The sequence below is a fragment of the Bos mutus genome, unplaced genomic scaffold (assembly GCF_027580195.1).
Source record: "Bos mutus isolate GX-2022 unplaced genomic scaffold, NWIPB_WYAK_1.1 CTG279, whole genome shotgun sequence".
In the NCBI taxonomy this organism is placed as follows: Eukaryota; Metazoa; Chordata; class Mammalia; order Artiodactyla; family Bovidae; genus Bos; species Bos mutus.
This window is the reverse complement of record NW_027219776.1, coordinates 23,838-49,100: the sequence shown is the minus strand read 5'-3', so window position 1 is coordinate 49,100 and position 25,263 is coordinate 23,838. Positions and strand designations below refer to the sequence as shown.

Sequence of the window (25,263 nt, the reverse complement as noted above, 5' to 3'; positions counted from 1 at the left end):
TCTGTTCTTAGTTATTATGTGTTTTTAACCCCTATTATGAAAAGGTGCTAGACTCAGGGAAATGCTTTTTCTGCAGGCAGATATGTTTTTTGTCCTTTATTGTATTAAAATGGCATAATGTCGATTGACTTTCATATAATGAACCAACTTTGCATACCTCCATAAATCCCACGTGATCATGTCATATAACCTTTTTTATATGTTGTTAGGGTTTTTTGCCAGCATTTTGTTGAGGACTCTTGCATCTGTATTCATAAGGGACATTGGTTGTGTGTCTGTGTGTGATGTCTCTGTCTGATCTTGGTATTAGAGAAATACTGACCTCATTTTGCCTGCTATATGGGGAAGAGACATGTGGAGTGAAGGATAAAACATTGTTGGATTTAAGTTTAGTCAGGATTAGAGGGAGAAATTTAGGATGCATCAGTGTGGATTTGAGGTGAGATTATCGAAAGAGTTCATTCTCAATTTCCTAGGCCTGTGTTAAGTGCTTGACATTGAATTATGCTGTTTCTTAACTATGTAGAGATACTATATACTTTGAATTTGTGCCCTATTTTCTGTATTAATATTTGTGAAATTAGTATTTGTGAATCAGTTGTAATGTGCATTTAAGATAAGTTTTTTTTCAATTTTCCTACAAAACAAGATGCCATTGAATAGCTGATGCTTTTAAAAAAGAGCTGTTAACCTTAAGTCTTGGAAATAAGCTTGTTTGTCTTTAAGATACGGAAACACATTTAAAAATTATAAATTTGCCAAAAAAGATGCAGCTGGTGTGTGGTTAACTTAGAATTCCAGTTTAATCTTCTTTGACTCCAAAGTCCATGTTTCTAAACAGTGTAAAATAGTGCTTTTGTAAAAAGATTTGTCCTTTACATGTGATTTGACCTAATGATCAGTGGTGTTTTTTTTTTTTTTTTTTTTTTTTTTTAAATAGAAAAGATTAAAATCAACATGGGACAAAGCTATGATTCTCGAGTCATGTAGACTTGTAGTCATAGGTTTTTCAGCTGCCATTTAGTCTCTTTGATGCTAAATGTCCTTATCTGTAAGATAAGGGTGTTTATAACTCCCCTAGAGTTTTGGAGATAAACAAATAGCATATTGTTCCGTACTTAGCTAATATGTAATATATTTATACTTAGGTGGCAGTTTATTTAAAGGAAGCACTGGGACTTGTGGCCACATCCTCCAAGAATAAAAGAAAAAAGTACTTAAAATATGGAACGACCATGTATGTTACGTGAAAAAGAACAAGAGCCAGAACCACAGAAAAGCGAGGGAGAAACCAAACAAGTAGATGATGAAGATGCTGAACTGATCTTGTTTGGAGTGGAACATGTAAATGAAGATGCTGATGTGATCTTTGTGGGGATGACCTCAAATTCAAAACCAGTTGTTTCAAACATACTGAACAGAGTTACCCCAGATTCTTGTTCAAGGAGAAAAAAGTATGTTCACTTCAAGAAAGATAATGCTCAGAAATTACAGCCTGTTAGTCATGTGACTCCTGCATCAGAAGCAAAGACTGTCTTGCCACTTTCTGTCTCTGAATCAAGATCAACAGATAGTCCTACTATTATTAAGCCTTTGTCCAAAGCGGACTATAAAAATATTTCACCACAAATAGTGCCTAAAACTTTTCAGAGTTATGTTCTCTTTATTTACCTTCACAAGTTCATTGCAGCATCCAGTAGAAACAGCAGTTACTGCAGGAGCAATGGATAAAAATGCTCATATATCAAAGTGACTTTCCACTTCTGAAACAAATAGCAATACATCCCAAAAGGCCTAAACTCAGTGATGGAATTATAGGAGAACATTCTTTAGCTTTGTCCCCTCCAGGTATTTTTCAAACAGTGACTACTCAGCAAAGCACACCAGACAGTGTTCATACCTCATTAAGCCATGTTCAGAATGGAGAATCTTGTCCAACACATTTTCCAAAGGACAATGTCCATTGCAAACCTATAAGTGCTTTAGGGGGAAATGGACTGACAAAAATTGACTTTCCAAGTGTAGCAAGTCAAAACAAGATTGTTGATCCCAGAAGGCAATCTGATTGTGTTACTCTGTGACTTCTACTATGGACAGCATATAGGAGATGGGCAGCCAGAACCGCAAACTCACACAGCCTTTAAACGCCTCAGCTGCTTGAAAGTTCTAAAAAATGTCAAGTTTATGAATCACATGAAGCACCATTTGGAGCTTGAGAGGCTGAGAGGTGACAGCTGGAAATACCACACCACCTGCCAGCACTGCAACTGCCAGTTTCCTACTCCCTTCCAGCTGCAGTGTCACATTGAAAGTGTCCATACTTCACAGGAGCCCTCTGCAGTCTGTAAAATCTGTGAATTGTCCTTTGAGACAGATCGGGTTCTCTAACAGCTCATGAAAGATAATCATAAGCCTGGAGACATGCCCTATGCATGCCAGGTTTGCAGTTACAGATCATCATTCTTTGCAGATGTGGATGCACATTTCAGAGCATACCATGGTAACATTAAGAGTTTACTTTGCCCGTTTTGTCTCCAAATTTTTAAAACTGCAACACCATACATATGTCATTATAGACAGCACTGGGAAAAGTTTTCATCAGTGTTCCAAATGTAGGCTACACTTTTTAACTTTTAAAGAGAAAAGACAGCACAAGACCCAGTGTCATCAAATGTATAAGAAGCCTAAGCATCTAGAAGGATTACCTCCTGAAACAAGAATTTTTATTCAGGTATCACTGGAACCCCTTCAACAGGATTGGTGGAAGTAGCATCCATTACTGTGAACACATCTGATTCTGAACCATCATCTCCCAAATCTAAAAGTAGGAGGTCAAAAAAAAAAAAAAATTCTACTTTCAATAAGTCTGAAGCAAGTATTTCAGTCAAAGTTAAAAACCCCATTAAAAACAAAGAATTCAAATTATAGAATTATTCAATAATATCAAATATAGGGAAACCAATGTGTAATTTATGTGTTTTTATTTTAAATACATGAAGTACAGCTTTGTTTAAATATTGAGATGTTATTTAAAAATATAGTACCTGTTTTTCATATAAGTATTTTAACATGTAAAAATTATGTGTGCCTGTGTGTGTGTGTGTGTGAGAGAGAGAGAGAGAGAAGGAGAGAGGTGGAGAAAGGAAAAGTAACAATGTATTTTGGTATTTCACATTATTTGCAAGTTCGAAAGCTCTGCTGCTGCTGCTGCTGCTGCTGCTGCTACTAAGTTGCTTCAGTCATGTTCGACTCTGTGCGACCCCAAAGACAGCAGCCCACCAGGCTACCCTGTCCCTGGGATTCTCCAGGCAAGAACACTGGAGCGGGTTGCCATTTCCTTTTCCAATGTATAAAAATGAAAAGTGAATGTGAAGTCACTCAGGCATACCTGACTCTTAGCAACCCCATGGACTTCAGCCCACCAGGCTCCTCCATCCGTAGGATTTTTCCCGCAAGAGTACTGGAGTGGGGTGCCATTGCCTTCTTCACTATACATGTAATCTGTAGAGTGGTTAGCAATGAAATTTTCAACTCTTTTCATGCCTTGAAGATCTCAGTATTAACTATATAGCCAAATTGGAATGGCTTTGTTATGGTATGGTCCTGTGTGCTGCTGAACTCTGTGAAGTGCCTCTGTTGTGCTGTTCTAAGATAAAATGCTTCCGAAAGCCTGATGTGGAGAAGTTGATGGAGAAACTATGATGTGAGTTTGGACCAGACACGGGATTTAGTTAGTGGAGAGCTGTGGCTTCTTGTCCCAGTAGAGGAAGAGGCATGCATGCACTCCAGGCATGGAGCCAAGGCAGAAGGAACACTGTCTGAGAGTGTCTTTACCTAGCCCAGGTACATGTCAAGGAAGCCAACCATTAAAATGCCTGTTAGGTGAGAGGCACCTGCAAGGATCAAGCAGGACCTGTGTATCATTGACTGCAGTTGGAGAAGCAGAGACAGTTAATAGAATGAGGCCTGGTGCCTTTGGACCTCCTGTTGAGTGATCAAAAGGGAATTTGATTCATTCCATCTCCTTTCCCATTTGGCTGGCCTTTAGTCAAAGTGAAGTAGCCCTATCGGTCTCCATCACAGTAGTAAAGCAAGTTAAGATTCCCCAAGAAAAAAGCCTTGACATCCAGTTTGATTTGTACTGGACCCATAGTTTTAACTGAAAAGGATCAAACACAGGGAACCTTTTCAGTTTATGAATTGAGCTAAATTTAGTTCTCTTTCCCTTAAGCTACAAAGGAGTTATCTGAGAAGAGTAAATGTAGTGGATACAAAGGTGATTAAAGCCTCTATAGAACTTTTCCTTACATTTTCCAGTTACATGTGTCTTACCCTAGTTTAACATGTGATGATTTCAGTTTTCTATCTTATCTTGCCTTGGGCACGAATGTATTAAAGTTAACAGCTAATTCTTTGTTTAATTTCCCATTTTATCAAACTAATACTGGGTTTCTGTCTTACTTCACACAGTCTGATGTGCAGGAATTTTCTCATTTATTTCAGTAATTATCAGGTCATAGAGTTATCATCCTTCCTCTACTGTATCCAACTACCTAGTCTGTGATTATACTTGTGGAAACCTTTTTTCGTGTGATCTCCAAGGGCTCTTTCACAGACCTGTGGTGTACCCTCTAAGTACTGGTTCCTGAATATCAGCACACTTGGCTTCCTCTGTGGGTTCCTGGAGTTGAGTCTCCTCCTGGAGATGAATGCCATACCTTCTCCACTTCTGGCACAGATACCTAGAATCTCTGTGCACCATTCAAGGAACCTGGAATCTTGGCTGTAGACCTATGCCAGGAGAAATCTCTCCGTTTCCTCTTCCTTTCTCCTCCTCTTTGTCTCTCCCCACTCTTTCCCACCCACCCCGCCCCGACCCGCCTCCACAATTCATTTAAATCCTCTAAGCTTTCACAAAATGCTAGAAAGTGATAATCACCAAAGGGTTACCATCCCTCTCAGAACAAAAGTGGAAGGACTACAGATGACTAAGCTGTAGTGAGTCTCTTGTCTCCATTTTAGGTAATTTCCTGAGTGTAAATTCAAACACAAGTAAATTGTATTTATTTACTCAATGCTTGATTGATTGGTTTGCACTTTGAATATTTTACTAGGCCTTTCCAGTTAGTTTGCTTGGGCCAAAGCACTTTGCTAAGTGTCAGCTTAAACCGCTTTTAGGTGTATAAAGAGTGTGTGTGTGTGTGTGTGTGTGTGTGTGTGTGTGTGTGTGTGTGTGTTCTCTGGTCTCAGGTGAAAACTATGTATAAATGTGCAGACTATTGCATTCTTATCTCCTTTATTCTATTTCTATTGTAAAAATATGAAATGTTTTATTTATATGTTTTTATTGTTGCTTAGGATTATCAACACTGTTACTGTTGTTTGCTCTGTAGTATGCTCCTAAGGAGTACAAGTTGATTTACTGCCAAATGAAAAGTTTCCAGTGATATGGTCCCTGACTACTTCCTCTCTTCCATTCTCTGTCATTCTACTCTACTGTTTTCCCCACTGCTGCCCAGTGTTTGACAACACTGGTCTTGCTTTCCCTAAGCAAATTCCATTTCTTCCCAATCCAAAGACTTTGCAAATTCTCTTCTTCTGGAAATGCTCTTCCCCTAGGCCTGCATGGCTTGCTACATCCCTTGTTTGAGCTTCACCAATGCTGTTCAAATCACACAATGAAATCCTCACGCCCCTCCTTTTCCTTCTCCTCCTTAAAGGCACTTTAAGTCTCTACACTCTTCTTCCCTGTCCAGCCTAAACTTCCTAGATTTTCACACACAGACACACATACACACAAAACCTGAAAAGAGATAATAACATCAGGGCTTTGCTTCGTAAAATTAACTTGAGTAAGTTTCTGTGCCTGCAGAACAAAGATAGTTAATACTGAGTTGAGTTCTTTCAGGAGCTTCCTCTCTTTTTCTATTGATACCTCTCTATTTTTTTCAGGCAATGACACTTTGTGTTTTTTTACAAATGTATTGAATATCTGTCAAGATGACTATTTTGCTTTGCCTTTGGTGAATTTCCTTGTCTACTTTGCTTGTTCTTTCAGGTAAAATTTATTGTTTTATTAATGTGGCCAAAACATTGTCAGTAAAATTACTATTTATAAAAATAAAATGTTTTTTGAAAAATTATTTCTGCTGTCCATCTTTTTACAAATAACATAGCATTTTTTGTTTGTTTCTTTTTTTTAAATAATCTTATTGTGTTGTCCAGAAATTCTAAACAGCGATGTGTAAATGGGTTTTCTGGTTCTTAGTACCATCAAAGGCAGTGAGGATATGGCTTAATGAATTTCTGTTTCTGTTTTTAGATTTTAAAGAGAATTGTTTCATTGGATATTTACAACATCTGTTGAGACATTTACTTTTCTTTCTTTCTCCCTTACTTTCCTTTTCTTCCTTTCTTCCCATGGCCGTCTTCCTCTTTCTTTCCTTCCCTTTCTTTTCCCAGGTTTTGGTTTGACTTGACCTTTCCTGAAGCAAAAGTAATTCCACTCAGGGTTGAATATTACCGTCTCAGAATCCCATTCCATGTGTCATTTCTAGTATTGGAATTAACCTCCTCTTCCCCTTATTAGATTGGCTATAGTTGTATCAATGTTTCTGATTTTTTTTTTTTTTTTTAAGAAGCAGCTCTTGTTTTATTATCCCAGCAAGTTTTATTTTTGTTGTTTTCTATTTTTGTTTCAATTCATATATACCTTCTACTTTGTTTAGGATTTTTTCTTTATAATCATATACTTTAAAAGCTTTCTTTACAAATTTTATGGAAATATATTTGATTTACAATGTTGTGTTTCAGATGTATATCAGAGTGATTTAATTATGCATAAATATATCTATTTTTAGGTTATTTTTCATTATAGGTTATTACATGAGGCTATTTCTTTTCTTTCTTTCTTTCTTTTTTTTTTTTTTTAACTAGATGGTTTAGGGCTTGACCTAACTTTATTTAAATAACCTATTTTGTCTGAATCCCAGATGGTTTCATGTATACATTTTTAAAATTAAAATTTCATTCTCTATGATTTTTGGCACATTAATTACAAAAATTTCACTACCTGCAGGCTGAATGTTTTAATTTATAGTTTACTGAGAATTAAGTTTTCCTTGGAGGTCTGAGGGTATGTGTGTATATACACTGGCATGTCTATATATACATCCTTTTCAGATTACTACATTTTTTAAAGATATATAAATATATTTTAAAAGGTATTTTCTGTTTGTACGGTAAAAACATGAAATGTTTTCATTCTAGAAATTTGCTCCCCAAAGGAATATAGTATAAAAAGTAAAAGTATAAAACTATTCCTTTGAGAATAATCCCTACTAACAGAACCTGGAAATGTTAAACAAATGATGCATAACACTTCCTAAAGGTGGTAAGAAAAACGTTATTCAAGGTAAGAGTACTACAGCTGAGGTCTTATAATATGGGAGAGAGATTGAGTTTAAGTCTGACTCCAGCAGGGACACAGCTGGGATTTATTCCTAAGGAACAGGGTGGGTCCATGTGATAGCAAAGAGAGACTGGGAGACTGAAAAGCAATGAACAACAACAGAGTGGGTGTCAGTGGATGGAAACTTATTAAGACGACCATAAGGGTGCTGGTGGATTCTGTCTCAACTGAGAGGATCATTGCTGAGGCTAGGAAAGACTGATAAGATATTGAAGTGAGTGATAAAGAATTTGATCTGATCTGAGGGTGGTCAGATCAAGGGTGAAGTGTGTTTTCTAAACTCAAGTAGCAGAATCTAGCTTAGATTAGACTAAATGGACAGGCACCCCGGTATAAAGACATGAACCAAAGTTGGCAGTGCATTAATGAACTACTGCTGCATAACAAATTATCCCAAAGCAACAGCTTAAAACAATATTATCTCATACTGCTGCTGAAAGTTGGGAATCCAGGAGTAATTCAGTTGAGTGTTCTGGCTCAGGTTTTCATGAGATTTTTGTCATCTGAAGCCTTGACATGGGCTGGTGGATTTCCTTCCAAGATGGCTTACTCTTTTTAACAGGGGCTCATATACCTAAGTTACACATAGAGGATAATAGGGGATGCAAAGTCAGCAGTTTTGATCCTTATCAAAACCAGGGTTTCTTTCCTGCAAATTTATCATATACAAATGGTTTAGGTGATTTACATCATCTTCTGTCCAGAAGGCCTAATAACATTTTATGACTCTTGACAAGGACTTATCAACAAAGACTTATTTTCTCTAAGAGTAATTATTTTTAAGGTTTGGCACCATCTTCCAAAGATAAAATTGCATTCCTATAGGGTGGATGTGTAATGGGTTTACAACAAAGGAAAGAATTTATTACCTTAAGGGTCTAAAGTTACTAACACCAAGACCACTACTTATTTTTTCTATATACCAACTATATTAATTAATACACATTCAAGGATACAATTCAAGGGATGTAAAAACTTGACAACAAGCATTGGCTCATCAATGAAATCCTTTACTAGTTTATTCTGACAGTTCCTAACTCTCTGAGAGGTTCTAAGCTGTTTGAATATCTTAAGCTTCCTGTGCCTCTCGAGGCTGGGCGACTGTAAACAATTGTATGTGTAGCTGTAGGAGTCCAGGTAAACTTGTCAGGCGAGTTAGAGACCCATCTGACGGGTTTGGGTTTAAACACTCCTAATTGCCCAGGAATGGTATTAATTGGAGCTGTAAGTTAACTCTTTGACAGAGAGAGCGAGATGGTGGTGGGGACAGCCCCAGTAAAATCAGAGGTGACAGCATAAAGCAATAAAGTAGGCAGACTCTGGTTTTTGGGGTAGATGCTCAAGAATATCCGGGGACTCCTGAGGCTCGATCCTGCCTTTGCGTATGCCGAGCCTCCTTCCCCATGACTTTTGTCACGAGTGGAATGTCTCTTGCCGGCTCCCGGCATCTCCCCCTTTTATTTCTTAAAACAGCCAGATGTAGCTCAGTCATGAGCCTCTGAATGCTCTGCCGAAGAATCCTGACAATACAAGGAAGAATGATTATTAGAAGCAGAATTAAAACAGCCACCGTGAGCATAGCTAAGGAAGGTAGACAGAATATTTTTTCCTGAAATGTAGTTAGAGAAAGTATGGAAGAAATCATTTGCTGTTCCAGTGGCAGTAAAATCTAATCGGGAGTGTTCCATGGTTGCTATTTGATTGTGAAGTTTCCCTAAGTCTAAACCTACATCAGAGCTGTTCCAGATACCTGAAATATGGTTTTAATCTTTTCCCAGTCAAAATCTGTCTCATTTACTTTCAGGGTGTTACACATATCCACCGGTAGTCAGCATGACAGGACAATGCCATTTTCACCTTTAAAGCCTGTAATTCAGTCCCAATATGTATTACTGCTTCCTCTAGGGCGTCTACCCTCATTTCTAATTTTCTGTCTATAGCTTCCTGTGTTGCCAATGCTAAAGAAACATTTTTGGACATAGAATCAACATACTGAGCAGTATGTACTTGTTGAGTCAATGATATTGCTGCCACAGTAACAGAAGTAATTGCACTTATCAAAGCTGCTATTCCCAAGATAAGTAAGCCCACAAACAGTCGTGTTCTCATTAAATCCTGCAGTTGTTGTAACACAGCAAGACCGTAATTATCATACCAATAAGAATGCAGAGACACAGGTATCATGAGATAGGGTGGGCATTTCAACACAACAAAAGAACAAACATTATATTGGGGGTCAAACAAGATGAAAGCATACATTGTTCACAAGTTACTATATTAGGTCCACCTGAATACTTAATGTGTACATTTAATCTTTTGGAGTCATTAGTAAAGAGAAGAACATAAGGTGAGGGTACACAAGCTAAAACAGAATAAGTAGAATTGCTATTTGGACGAAATAAGGAAATGCGAGCAGTGGCAGCATGGGCCTTCAAATTTCTGGCTGCCAAGAGGTTCTGTTCTTAGTTGTATAAGACAATATAGGTGAAACAAATTGATTATTATGCCATCTAGTAATGCTTAATGTCCAAGAAACCAAATCTTTCTTCCAATTATAAAATCTGCTGGGAAAGTCATCAAGGGGCAATGGGCTCCTATCTAGGTCTGAGTTACTCAATCTTGAATCATGTAATTCCCTCCTCCGGTATTCTATAATCAGCTCTTAAATGATAAGTACAAGATTTCCAAATCGGATACCCTGCACGATCATCTATGGTGTTCCATATGGCATCTGAAGCCTCGTATTATAACAACTTGGATATCCAGGAGGGGGTCTATGGATTATAAATTCGTGGGGATCAGGGCCCCAGGCATACGAGCCTGTAAAATCCAAAGTGCTAGATGCCCTCTACATTCAATACCTGAGGCTGGAGAATGAGTCAGAACTGCCTTTTAGAGGCTCCGACACATCCTTCTTTAGGGGGAATAATAAAGCTTTCTATATCACTGGGGAAGTTGGAAAAACAGGAAGGTCGTCTGCTATTCCCTGAAGGTAAAATTGAAATTAATAGGATATTAGTCTGTGGTATAGGAAGTATATGACCCTCCCAGTAACTGAGGCTGGTTTGTGTGGACCCGTGAGGGGGTCACTGTTCCAGGTAACTACTTGAAAGGTTGGAGGGTCTGGGAAGTAAGCCCAATACTTTTCAGGAATGAGGTAGGAGGCGCTTACCTGGCATGATAATAAGGCAAGCATAGCAATAAACATCTTCTCAGGGAGGTTGGAGAGCCCTGCAAAGAGGTTACTCCCTGTGCCTGATGGCAGTGTTTTTATTTGTCCCCAAGTAGGTATGGAGGCATTCCGGGTCGCCTGAGTCAGGCGGCCTGACCTCCTTTTGTGAGGCAAAGGATCAGGGGAGCAATATCCTGTATGTGAACTTGAGACATCTGTTTGGTGGCGGATCCGTTCCCTGTTCATCTGGGATCCTGATGTCAGTTGCTCCGATGTCATTGGTGTTTCCCGTGTTGGCGGGGGAGCGAAGCAGAGGAAGCCCTTTCCTCTTTCAGGTCGCGGCAGCCGTGGAACCCAGTATCCGAGAGGCTGAGACATGGCGAATCAATCTATCCGGAACCCAAACTGGAGAATCTGTGTCCTGTGGAAAAATACAAGCATATCCTCGACCGCTGGTTAACAATGGGTCGGGACCTTTCCATTGTCCGGAAGGAGATCCTTCCATTTAACTAATGGTTTTGCATTCAATTGCTCTTGGCACTAATGGCGAAGCATTGCAGTCATTCCAGCCGAATCAGTATTTAAAATATTTATTACAAAAAGAGCATGTTGCAAGAGGTGATGGGGAGAACTATATTTAAACTCCCTTTCTTTTAGTTTTTGAATTTGGGTTTTTAACGTTTGATGTGCTCTTTCCACAATGGCTTGTCCTTGTGGATTATAAGGGATGCCTGTATTATGTTTAATTTAAAACACCCGTAGGTGCTGTTGGAGTAGCTAGGCAGAGGAATTGCCAATTTGTTTGTAAATTAACTCTTTTAACATAGCTATCAGATAAAGCTGCTTCCACTTTTTCTAAGGCCTCCTGAGCCTCAGCAGTTAATTGTCTCTTAGAAGTTGGATCAGGATCCCTGCATAAAATGTTAAAAAGAGGTTTTAATTCAGCAGTAGTTAATTTTAAATAAGGCCTGATCCAATTAATGCCACCCCAAAATTTTTGATATTCATTTAAAGTAACAAGGTGATCTTTTCTCAATTTTAATGGGGCTTGAGTCACAGTTTCTGAATTGATAACCCATCCTAAGTAAGTTATGGGCGGATTGACTTGAATTTTCTCTGGGGCAATTTTAAAGCTTCTGTCTGTTAAAGCCTGAGTCAAATCCTGGAGAACAGTTTGTAAATGAGCTCTATCAGGGTATGCTATTAAAATATCATCCATATAGTGAATCATATACAGTTGTTCATATTTAGCCCTAATATCTTCTATAGCTGCATTAACAAATTTTTGACATAAAGTAGGGCTATTTTTCATTCCCTGGGACAACACTTTCCATTGAAACCTTAAATAAGGCTGTTTAAAATTTTCTGCTGGTAAACTAAAGGCAAATCGCTTTTATCCTCAGCATTTAAGGGGATGGTGAAAAAAACAGTCTTGTAAATCAATTACAATAATATTATATCCTTCTGGGATGGCTACTGGGTAAGGAAGCTCAGATTGTAAGGCTCCCATATCTTCCATAGTGGCATTAATAGCTCTTAAATCTTGTAAAAGTCGCCACTTGCCAGATTTTTTCTTAATAACAAATTTAGGAGTATTCCAGGGGCTATTGGAGGTCTCAATATGTCCCAATTCTAGTTGTTCAGAAATTAACGCTTTGGCTGTCAGTAGTTTTTCTTTAGTCAGAGGCCATTGTTCTACCCACACCGGGTCCTGAGATTTCAAGTAATGGGGTCGGCAGCAAAAACAATGGCCTCCATCAAAATTTGGATACCCTAATCCAGCATGGAACTTTAGAGGAGCAGGGCAAATTGGCTCAATTATTCCTGTCTGCTGTTTACCTAACCCTTTTGAAGGGTCATAGACCATTTGCAGCATTTGAAAAGTTACTTTATCATCAGGGCTAAAAAGTAACATGCCCATTTGAGACAGCACATCTCTCCCCACAGCGAGAAGGGCAGCGAAGGAATCACATACGGTTGGAATGTTCCACGGGTATCCTCAAATTGCCGGTCTAAAATTTTTGCACTTTGAGCTACTGTAGGAGCTCTCCCGATGCCCACTAAGTTATTTGCAGTAGTATGTGTGGGCCAGAATTGGGCCAATCTTTCCCAGAAATACAGGAAACATCTGCTCCTGTGTCTAATAGCCCTTCAATAGACTTGCCACTGACAAAAATAGATTTCATAGGACGCTTTTTAGTAATTTCTGTTACCCAAAAACCATGTCACTAGACCCAAATCCTTTGTCCTGTCTTTCATTTTGGGTGGCTGTTTGCCCAATTGCATTATGATAAGGCAAAAGTAAAAGTTGGGCTATTCTCTGTCCCTGATGTATTTGGAAAGTTTTAGTCAGGGGTGAAATCATTATCTGAATTTCTCCTGTATAATCTGAGTCAATTACTCCAGGAATAATTGTAAGACCTTGTATAGCTAAGGAACTTCTGCCTAGTATAATTCCTACCAGGCCTGTCAGTAATGGACCTTTAACTCCTCTAGGATTTTTATAGTGGGGCTATCTGGTATTAATACTGTTGAGGTGGTGGAACTGAGGTCCAGTCCTGCACTGCCTGAGGTTGCTCTGATGAGCTCTCTGACGGGATGAAGGGAATGAATGGGTTCAGTGAGACTGCCCCAATCATTGTCAGGGCCTGGGGCTGGCCCCTCAACCCATTTTCCGACTGCTGGTTGGGGCCTAAAAGGCTCCATTTCTATGAAATCTTGACCTACAGTCCCTTGCCCAGTGATATCCTCTCTGGCAGTGAGGGCAAAGAGATCTAGGATTAATGGGGAGTGGGGCAGGATTTTATGGAACAGACACAGCCAGTTGGGCGGATTAGGCAGATAAGAACCGGGTGGTCTTTGAGGGCAGTCATGAAAAGTGTGTCCCGTCTGGCCACAAGAAAAACAAGTTCCAGGGAATGCATTCCTGCCTTAGTTATTGGGATCACCTTGTGATGGCTTATTTTTGTTAGTAAAAAGATTGGACTGCCTGCTGATAAGAGTTTCCTTTATCGCTGCAGCTATAGCAACACCCTGTAGCATTGATGATCCTACATCTGCACACTGTTTCATATAATCAATTAAAGTTCCAGTTCTTCTAACAGGGCTCAATATGGCCTGGCAGGTAGAATTAGCATTTTCAAAGGCCAAGTGTTTTGTTAACAGTTCAGCTGCCTCAGAATCAGAAAACATTCTCTGGACAGCTTCTGAGAGTCATGAGACAAAGTCTTCAAATGGCTTTTCTCACTTTTGTTTAATATCAGATAAAGAGGTACCTTATGCTTTACCATCAGGCAATGAGCGCCAGGCAGAAAAGGCACAATCAGCCACCTGTTGTATAGCAGTCCTATCTAATTTCATCTGTTCATCATACGAGGGGTAGTCGGTCTGTCCAAGTAGTATAGGTTCAGTGATATGTTTAAAGTCTCCATTTTGGTTAGAAAAAGCATATATATGAGCGAGATCATCATATTCAGATTTCAAAGTATAAAATGTCCTATGGACAGGCAGGCCCTGGCAATTGATTTCCATTCTCTAGGTGTTAAGCATTGACCTGCTAAATTTTCTACTAGCTGCATCATATATGGGGCTTTAGGCCCATATGAGATACATGCGTTTTAAGTTATTTTACCAATTGAAAAGAAACAGGCTCCCAGTTGATAGCCTTTTGTTTTCTTTCATCATTGTCAAAAATTAAAGGGAACAAGCCTGAAGCTGGGGATCGAATTTCGCCAGGAGCAGAAGAGGCCCGTCTCTGTGGGATCGATTTTGGAATTTTCCCACTTCGATAGGGAGGTGGCAGTAATAATGCAGGTTTAATAGGACCTGTACGGCATGGTATGGGAGGTGGTATAGGAGGTGGTATGGGAGGTGGCAATGGCATAGGTTGCACATTCTCTGCTCTGTACTCTGGACCTCTTTGAACTGTTTGATATCCAAAGGTTACATATGGATTAACTCGGAAGGTCTCTTGGGAATCACTAGGGACATATGGTGTGATGGGAGACGTTTCCCTTAAGTTCTTTGGAGCTGATGGCCTGACAGGGAAGTTTCTCTTAAGCCTTTTGGGCCATCTTTGTTTAAGAGATCCCGATCTCCATCAGAGTGATATTTAAGTGTTATCTCGCCTAAATTCTCTTTTATTTTGGGTAAGGCTGATCTTGTTTTTCATCCCTATCTTTAAGTTGTTCCTGAGTAGTCATGGCTGCTAACATTTTTCTTAGTTGCCGATAGTCAGGCGGGTCTTCGCTTTTCTCATTTTCCTCAGGTTTAACTACAGTTTCGACCTCATTTTCCTCTTTAAAAGTTACTCTTTTAGATTCAGGGAAGGTTTAGCTACAACATTTTCTTCACTATCCCTTTTAAGATGTACTTTTTCTGAATCAGGGCAGGGTCTAAGACATCTCTAATGATATTCCATAAGGAAAAGGCGTCATTAGGCACCTTTTCTGAGCCATGTTCGCATGGTAAGTTTTTAGCTGTTTTCCTACTTTTCCCCAGACATCTAAGTTAACAGAGCCTTCGTCTGGAAACCAGGGACAGTGCTCTTGTACAAATGAAAAAAATGATTGAATGGCAGATTTTTTAACTTTGATTCCTCTTTTTTATTTAATAACTGTAAGATTACTCCTATAAAAAGCTGTCTTTCATTTGATTCAGTGTTACCCATGTCAGAAAATTAAGTATAGTAAAAGATTTTGCTTTAAGCTATCAAAAGATCAGGTTTTTCTTTGGCCTTTTAACTTCAGAAACTCTTTTTCTCTCTTTAAGTCTAACTCTTTAACACTTTCAACATTTCGCACTCCTCTCGCCCTGTCTATCCTACCAAGGGGGGGGGGTCTCTGGCACCCTTGAGTGGGGTCCTAGCCATCATAAAAAGCTGGAAGAACAATAGGGGTGATGACCCAGATTGTTCCGGGGAGGAACAGTAGGCTGATGAATCAAACTGTTCCAAGGGAGGAGCAGTAGGGCTGATGACCCAAAACTGCTCCGTGGGGAACAAGAGGGCTGGTGACCCAGTTGTTCTGAGAACGGGAGCAATAGGGCTGATGACCCAAATTGCTTTAGGAGCTTACCTTCAAAGACCTGTCTCAGGCACCACCTGCGGGGTGCAGCCCTGGCTGATCCAGGGTATTTGAAGGAGATACGGCCTAGAGCGACTATTTATATGCTAATTAGAGATATAAAGAGTAATAGAATGAGGATAGCTCAGTAGGAAAATTCAGTGGATAAAAGAGGCTGAGTAGCTTGATTTATGTGGAAAATCAATATAACCCGTGACACCAAGGGTTAGCTCTGACCACGGAGGCCACAGGTGCCCTCTCGAATAGCGGAAGGTGCCCCACACCTTAGACACCTTCTCGAGTGGGTCTTAGAAGCCCAGGCAAATAAATGGTGGCAGAGGACATCCGTGACTCCAGATGGAGACTTCAGCCAGAAGTTAAAGGAAGAATGACATGGGGAGACTAAGCATTGGTGAGCAAGGCCTGTAGCTTTATTTTTAACAGGGGCTTATATACCTAAGTTACACATAGAGGATAATAGGGGATGCAAAGTCAGCAGTTTTTGATCCTTATCAAAAACCAGGGTTTCTTTCCTGCAAATTTATCATATACAAATGGTTTAGGTGATTTACATCATCTTCTGTCCAGAAGGCCTATTAACATTTTATGACTCTTGACAAGGACTTATCAACAAAGACTTATTTTCTCTAAGAGTAATTATTTTGAGGTTTGGCCATCTTCCAAAGATAAAATTGCATTCCTATAGGTGGATGTGTAATGGGTTTACAACAAAGGAAAGAATTTATTACCTTAAGGGTCTAAAGTTACTAACACCAAGGCCACTACTTATTTTTTCTATATACCAACTATATTAATTAATAGAGGATGAGCAAGGAGGCTGCAGTGCCTTTTATGACCTAAAAGGCATAGTCAGACACTTCATTTTCATTTCTACAATATTCTAACATTAGAAATGAGCCACTAAGTCCAGCCAACAACATGTAAAGGGGAGTATAAGGTCCACCCTTGAAGGAAAGGACTTGTGGACATACTTTAAAACCCATGGTACACCCATGGCCACAAATTGTTTACATACTTGTATGTCCAAAATGCATTTTCCTGCAAATGCTTTCAAATAATTTGTCCATTACAGCATTAACTTGAAGTTCAGGACCTTGTCATCTAAGTCAGGTCCAGATATGGACCAGGGTGCACTTGGGCACTATCTCAAGTGTTCAGTCGCTCAGTTGTGTCCTACTCTTTGCAACCCGATGGACTGCCACACGCCAGGGTTTCCTGTCCACCATCAACTCCAGAGGCGTGCTCAAACTCAAGTCCATTGAGTTGGTGATGCCATCCAACCATCTCATCCTCTGCCGTCCCCTTCTCCGGCCTTCAATCTTTCCCACGTCAGGGTCTTTTCCAATGCGTCACTTCTTCGCATCAGGTAGCCAAAGTATTGGAGCTGCAGCTTCAGCATCAGTCCTTCCAATGAATATGCAGGACTGCTTTACTTTAGGATTGACTGGTTTGATCTCCTTGCAGTCCATGAGACTCTCAAGTCATCTCCAACACATCAGTTCAAATTATACAAGTGTAGTTCCTGTAGACCTGATGATCTGTGAGCAAAAGAGATGAGTTAATCTGCTCATTTCACAGCCAACATACAGTGCTGGGTCAGGCATAGATAACCTTCATAGACACTCCTGTTCCAGAAAGGGGAGGGGAGATAGGAGTCAACAGTAGCAGTTCTGAAATCCCACAGGTTCTTGTTGGCAGTCCTTTGATTAGGATTTAAGGCCTGGAAACTTCCTAGGCTTCAGTCTCTGAATTTTTAATTCTGCCCTCTGACATGATTCCATTGCATGAAAGGTGGATAGTATATGGTTACAGTGAAACAGTCTCCCTAGCCTTCTTTCTGCTTGTCGAAGGTAGAAGTCCACAGGTCTCTTATTTTGTACTATTGCTGGTCCTTTCAGTCCAATCTGAACTTAAATATGTTATTTTAAAAACTTGGTGTGTCTCCTGATAGTCTTATTGGTTTTCATGGCAAAGCACCCCACTCCAAAGCCACCATCACACATGTCTTCATAATAAGGCCTAGTCTGTCTTGGTTTTCTGCTGAGATAGCTGAGGGATAACACCCTGAAACCTGGTAGAAGTCTTATTGTGTGACTGATATGATCTCTGAATGACACCCCTAAACTCTTTGGAGGGCATTGGCCTGCCTAAATAATGCCATGAAGCATCCCCTTCCAGCTTTCTGAGGCTTAACAAAGAATTTTACAGTCACACTCATCTTTAGACCACCTTTATTAAAAATAAATAAAGGAATAAGAATAAGAATTGATGTATAGGTGCTATAAAATGTTATGTTTAGACCACCTTATCTCAATGCCCTGGATAGAACCTTGCTTGAGAGCCATTAATTTTAGCATCCTCTGTCATGTTAAAAGACTAGAAAATTTCCCATTCAGCAAGTTTTGTCTTATTTTTTAATAGTCTTTCTCTTAAATATTTTTTTTTAAATTTCCCTTTATATTTTACTATAGGCAGCAAGAAGAAATCAGGAAGCACTTTTGGCTGTTTGGCTGGAAATCTCCTTAGCTAGATATCTCAATTAATTAAGTACAGTTTCTCCTTCCTGGTACATTTTCTACTTTTCATAAACTGCAGATGTAGTGGACTTTTCTCTGCACACTCCCCAGACTCTTTTTTCCTGCCACTACTTTCTGCCACACATCCTGGGTGCACCCCTGTGATCCCACTTAGAACGTGTTTGCTCAGTGAGATAAAGGGGATCGAATCCCTGGCTTCAGTGCTTCTGCTGGCCAGAGTTTATGTACCTTTCTCTAAGATCTTCATTTTTTTGCTATCCAACTTCCATCACCTGGCTAGGTCAATTCCGGAAGCTCATACTCACAAGCATACTGGCAGGGACTTCTATGCGCATGTGTGCACACACATGTACGTGTACACAGTAACATCCCTGAGAGGAAACTTGCACACGTGCAGAATGACAAGGTTTCTTCTCTAGGAATATGAATTTTGGTAAGCACCTTTGTGCTCACAACGAAAAAGTAACTTTCTTTGTCCTGGTTGTTTCCTTTCGCTTGTTAATTAATCATGTCACCTTGCACTTCTAACTCTGTGCTGCTACTGCTGCTAAGTCACTTCAGTCAAGTCTGAGTCTGTGTGACCCCATAGACGGCAGCCCACCAGGCTCCCCCGTCCGGGATTCTCCAGGCAAGAACACTGGAGTGGGTTGCCATTTCCTTCTCCAATGCATGAAAGTGAAAAGTGAGAGGGAAGTCGCTTAATCATGTCCGACTCTTCGCCACCCCTGCATAGGACTGCAGCCTCTCAGGCTCCTCTGTCCATGGGAATTGCCAGGCAAGAGTACTGGAGTGGGGTGCCATTGCCTTCTCCATCTAACTCTGTGACTTATCCTCAAAGGTTACAAAATCTTGGCATTTGCTAGTGACACGGACTGACCTGCAGAGCAGCGAGCAGGGTTGGAAGCACTCGCCATGAACAGCTGTATGACATGCGCCTACGTTCTGCATTCTCCCATCACCTTGGACAGCTTCACAGTACCAGTCACATTGGTCTGATCCATGTGGGGACAGAAAACAAGGACCTTTGGGCTCAGCTGACTTGGAGAACCGCTCTCTCGGTGTGCACCTATCTAGGTCATTCCTTGTCAATGTTGTGCCCCTCTTGCTAGCCTACAACCCTTTATGGCCAACAACATTCTGAGTGAGGCCCTCTGTTCTTTCTCTCCGTGTAGCTTTCTGTGTGCTCCTGTCTACATGTGCCCCCAAGTGCTAACTCCATGTAGCAGGAAAAGGCCAAAGAGCCTCCAAGAGCCCCAAGAGACTGTGATAGGCCTGGGTCTTATCCAATGTTGTGAGAAAGGTGCACATGGATACAGGGTCTCTTCAGATACAAAGATTGGAACCTGAGACCATAAAGGTAAGGTGGCATCCCTACACGTCCTCCCTTCTGTTTAACAGTACCCATGAACACGGAGTCCCCGAACAGATGATGCCCTGCAAAACCTTCCCTTTCTGGGCCCACAGCTCATGCCTCCCTTGGGCAGAAAGCAGCTTTTCTAGCTCAAAGGTACCAAGAGGGCTTGAACCACCCAGGCCACAGTGATTTGCTAAATGTCAAGACTGTCTTGCAGTTGCTCTCATTAGGCCCAGGTAGGACTCCCTACAGTCACGCATCTCTGCTTGCCTACACAGCCCACATGCCAAGGAAGCCAGCCCCAAGTTGGGCCCAGGAGTGTCCAAGACGGTCACCTGGAATGCAGCTTCCCTCTGAGTGTCACCTGGTTTCAGATCCCCTATGACTAAATCAGAGATTTTGCTTCATCGAGACTGCTCAAATTCTCTCAGATGCAGATGCACACTTTTGCCCCTCAGGCCCCCAAAGCCAGTGGCAAGACCCCAGAGGAAAGAAGGAATTCTCGTCAGGACTTTCAGCATGCACCATGGGGTATCTTTGGCAGGACTGCTATTGCCTAGACCCTGGACCCTGAAAACCAGCAGGCCCCGAACTGCCCCCAGGGGCTTCCCTGTCTCCCACTCTCCTGAGGTCCTTTGGGACATGCAATTACTCCTTACTCACTCCGTTCCCTCCCTCACAGGCTCATCCGGGCAGAGGGTCAAACACGTACAACCACCTGTGCTTTCCTCACCTTTCTGCACTGCCAGGGAGGCAGGCTGGAAGTGCCTGGAGGCATGCCACGCTCACATCCTGTCTCTCCTAGAATGCCTGTGGGTTTGCAGGTACAGCTTACTTTAGCATGTCTCGCATTTTGTGTCACAGTGTGTGCCACACTCAGGGAGGGAATGTGCTGGCTGATGGGCTGCTCCTGGGCAGCACTGGCCCAGGACCTTTCCCAGTTCTCCTTCTCACATGTGTGGAACAAGTCTCCAGTGCAGCAGGCAATCTTAGCCTCCTCACCATCCTGGGTCTTGCCACAGCCACATCCACCATTTCAACAGGCCGGCAGTGTTCCCCCAGACTCAGGGATCCATAGGCAGTGGTTTCAAAGTCCCACCCCACCTGATTTGCCCTGAGTGAACCCTCAGACCATGAATCCCTTTTCCCAGTCCAAACACACACAACAACACAGTAGAAATGGTGAGCGAGTTTTGTGTTTGGTCTAATTGCAGATATCTGGAGCCATGGTCGGGAGTTATCACTGGCCATCCTTTCTTCATTCCCATCCTGGACAGGGTCAGTGCAGAGATACGGCAACAAACCACCTTCAGACTGGGAACGCCTCGTGCCTCCTCTTCTGGTTACTCAGCACCTCCTTTCCTGTCGCCTTCATCTCTGCATCTGCCCTGGGCTGGATACACAAAAACACACACATAAACACAGCCAACACAAGCACATGTGTGTATACACACATGCTTGGCATGGGGACACAAATGCAAACAGGGAATGCAGGTGTTTCAGGAGCTGAAGACGCCCATGTCCAGCAATGTCGGAGATGGTGTCAGTCGGCACCATGTCCTGCCTTTGGGGCTCCCTGTCCACCTCTTCCCAAATTCATCCGATTTTCCCAAGGCAGCCTGAAGCCACTTCGAGCTCAGCATGTGTGGTGGTGGTGGTGAGATCCGAGTGGTGAATGTGGAAATTCACCCAAGATCCCAAAGTCAGCACACAGGTGCATTGGGACCACTGAGAGGATGCCCTTTCAATGATAGGCCATTGCAGGGTAAGGGGCGGGAGTGAAGGGCCCAGTTAATCTCAAACTCAGTGAGCAGCAGGAGGCTGGAGGATGGCAGGACCCAGGGACGGATGATTCTGACACAGACCCTTAATTCACCCTGCCTCTAGGACTCTAGAGGAATAGGGTATCACCTAGGTATCACCTAGGACTCTCACACTGCAACCATAGCTGACTTGAGGGAGACTTACTTCACTCACAGACACACCGAGTCCCCCATGCCCCCAGTCTCAGCAAGTCACCTGCTACATGCATAACCCAAATGCCCGCTCTGCAGCCAGCTTCCATGAGCCTGAGCATCCCATTTGGGAAAGGATAGTGTCCCGGCTACGATAAGGCTGTCCCTCAGGGCCTACCTCCAGACCCCCTCACCACATGTGTTTCTGTCAGTTATCTCTGATGGAAGAACCTTCCTCCCTGAGGTAGTACTTCAGGGGATCGTCCCACACGTCATTGCTGATGAGCTGCTGGCAACACGAGCAAGGTCAACCCAGGGCTGACCAGGCCCCGAACCTTCCCATGAGCAGCCAAGAACTCCACCATCAATCATCAACTTTGTGCAGGCCCAAAGCAACCCCACATCAGCAATCCTGTTCGATTCTGGGCCATTGTGGCCTGAAAGCCAGTTGAGAAAATTAAGGCTCCTGGTGTCTAGACTGTGGCTGGGGGATCCCCATTCAAAGCCCTAGAACCAGTGGACTGGAGTGGAATGACATGCCCTGTACCCTGGGGAAAGACAGGGGAGACTGGGGTGGACTCCACAGGTGGAGCATCTACATGCTTGCACACCCACATTCATCACCCTGGGAGCCACGTTTTACCAGTGATGTCAAGGTAATACTCCTTAATGATCATGGTGTTCAAGAAGTAGGAGTTGTCCTGAAAGGAAAAGACCAGCTTGCAGGGGGACTGCAGATGGTTCCGCACCTGCACCTGCCAGGATAGGGAGGAGGGGAAAGGTGCAAACTTCTAGGGGCCTCAGCTTGCCTCCCAGGCAGGCATTAACAGCTTCCACGACGCCTCTCTAAAGTCTCACAGTGCAGCAACATGGCTAACAGGATCCTCCCACTCCCCACCAGGTCCCATACCCACCCTTCCTCAGTCTCCCTCACTGACGTTCAAGTCTATCATGTAGCGGAGAAAGTCTTGATCTTGGTTGCTGATCATGATGGAAACTTGAGGGTGGCTAATATTCTGCTTTAGGTCAAGAAGCCATTCAGGGAGCTACATGCCAGGCCAAAAAGAGCCAGGAGCATCAGTCCTAGTCTGGGGTGAAACAAGGATACTGGAAAAGGCATCTGCAAGGAGCTGGGTACTGCCTGTTACCTGGCCACCACTGATGTCATCAGGCTTTGCCATACCATCAGACAGGCTCATGGCTCTGGGCCCCTTGTTGTGTGCATCTGAGGTGGTCTGCATTCTCCAAGCAGGGGCTATTTCTGACCACTACTGTTCTCCTCCAGACCTGTGTATGCTGGGTAGTGGCATGTCACTGCTTACATGGTCAGATTTGCAGTCCTGTGACAATCCGTGTTTGAAAGCAAAGGGGTTGTGTGTGTGTGTGTGTGTGTGTGTGTGTGTGTGTGTGTGTGTGTGTGTGTGTGTGTGTGTGTGTGTGTGTATATGAATGACTCACATGTCTCAGCTATATGCCAGGATCACCCACATTTACAGCAATAACTGTGTGCCGATGCTGCTCTTGTGTACCATCTCTGGTCATTCCTGACTTGGAGGCCTCAGACGCTGCTCCTCCTCAGATGCAGGCCTGAAGGAGACACTCAAAGGTATGGCTGCAACGTGTACATATGTAGCCCTGCCCAAATCCTACTCGGCTGGGCCTTTGGAGCTTGCCAATTGCCCAGGACCACATTTCTTTCAGGGGCCTCCAGTGCCCTTCCTGTGCCCTCGCCCCTCCCCCTCCTCCTGCTCCTGCCCCATCTCCTCCTCCTCATGAGCAGCAGACCCAAAGGAGCAGCAGAAAGGATACAGTTTTGGCTCAGAAGCCAGGGATGCCCTGGATGATGGCACTCCCCCAAGCCAAGTGATGCTTCCTCCTCTGATGGTAGGCCCTGTGGTTTTGCTCACGCTCAGAGCTCAGTTCCACCTGCAGGGCGGCCAGTGCCTTCAGGACATCTAGTACTTGGTGCTCACTCGGGCCTCCCGGCCTGTCCTGGCCTTGCTCCTCCACCGTCTTCTCCTCCAGCTCTTGGGAGGACCACTGTTCCCGCTGCTCATCTGCCACAGCCTCCACCTCTTCCATGATGTCTTCTGCAAGCAGCTGGAACTTCCACCCAATACCTGCCACATCTCCGTCCACCAGGGTCTTGCTGTCTTGCACTGCCTCCACCCTAAAGAGGATGGCTTCTTCACCTGGCATGACAACTGGTGGTTGCAAGGTTCCAGCTGCACACAGCATCAGGATGGCAGATCCAGGGATGAGGGGTGGGGGCTTCTTCCTGAGTACTGGGGCTCACAGCTAAGAAGGTCGGGGGTTCCAGGACGCTCCCGCCTTCCTTTGATTGCCTCTCACGCTCCTCTTGGCCCAAGCTGGGGCAGATGTGAAGGGACACGATATATCAGCACACACAATGGTGCATAATGGCGGCCCAGGCTGCAGTAAACCTGTGGGACCCACTAGCTCTTTGGGGGTGAGGAGTGAGGGGGATCGTCGGGAGGCGGGGATTGGTGTGTTGGGGATGGCGTGAGGCCAAGGAAAGGGGTGCCGCACCGCCCAGGCCAGGGTGAACGGGCCCTGGGACATCAGCGGAAAACAGGCAGGAGCCTAGGCTGTGAGCCACGCACAGGCTCCTTTCCCAAATCTAGACCAAAGGCGGAGAGGGTAGTGGGCGGCACCCTTATGGACATGCCCCTAGACCAGAGGGCATCTTTCGCGGTTCCTGTGCTCCAGTGCCCCGACGTGGCCAGATTCTGCCCCAGGAATGTAGAGGGTTTTGCATGTGGCTGGGGTAGCCCCAGGCGCTGTCATTGACCTGGCTCTGGAAATTCCAACCACGGGTTCCTGCTCCGCAATCCAAACAATACACTCCTGTGTCCCCCAGAACCGGCAATAACTGGGAGCTCTCCCTGACTATCCAAAGGATATGCAGGGGTGCCAAGTGGCTGGATAATTTTCTTCATGGGACAGGGAGCCTGTTGCTGTCCTGATGCTAGGGGAGTAGGGAAAAACCCCCAAATTTGCTACAGTTGATCTTCACTGTTCAGGGAGACCAGAGCCTTAGGGTGCAGAGCTCGCTCTTTGTCTCTCTATCTTTGCTTCCGGCATAGCACTGTTTGGGGCAATCCTTCTGTATGTGTACCAGGGGCTGATGTCTGTGTGTCTCTGTCTCTCTACGTAGTGTTGTTGCCGTCTGCCACTCTCTGGACAGCAGCTCTCAGAAAAGACACTTATCCTTTGCAAGCCCTTTGCGTCCTGAGTGAGTTGCAGCAATGGGAGATTAGACGGTTTTAGTCCACACGTTCGGAGAGTGCTTTCTCAACCTTGAGAGCCAACAGTGGGCGGTCACTGCTGAACTGCAGAATTGGACGTGCGACCCTCCCTCCCTCGCTGGACAGATGTGAACACTGCACAGGCCTGAGGTGGCTTGGCCACACTTTGCACAGAGGGAGAAATGGGGCTCACTCTGCTGGCATGAGGGAACTCCCTGAACCTTGTTCGAATGCCTGCCAGGGAGACTCTAAATTTAGACAGTTCCCCTTAAGTTCCATGACTCACCGGTGTCAGGAGACATGCATGTCTGCCATTTACCCTATTGAGGCCCTTTCAAAGTGGTACTGTTCTCCACGTGAGAACACATCCCAGCCTGCCCTGTCACCCAAGCCTGTGGGGCCTGGAGCAGCAAGAGGACCA

At 43.4% G+C, this 25,263-nt stretch overlaps 2 pseudogenes; one reads left to right on the top strand and one right to left on the bottom strand.

Annotated features, from left to right (window-relative positions):
• The first annotated feature begins 1,239 nt into the window (after window positions 1-1,239).
• Window positions 1,240-11,156, top strand: LOC138986936 (zinc finger protein 280B-like; annotated as a pseudogene).
• Window positions 11,157-21,781: 10,625 nt separating this feature from the next.
• On the bottom strand, window positions 21,782-23,942 carry LOC138986935 (testis-specific Y-encoded protein 1-like; annotated as a pseudogene).
• Window positions 23,943-25,263: the final 1,321 nt, after the last annotated feature.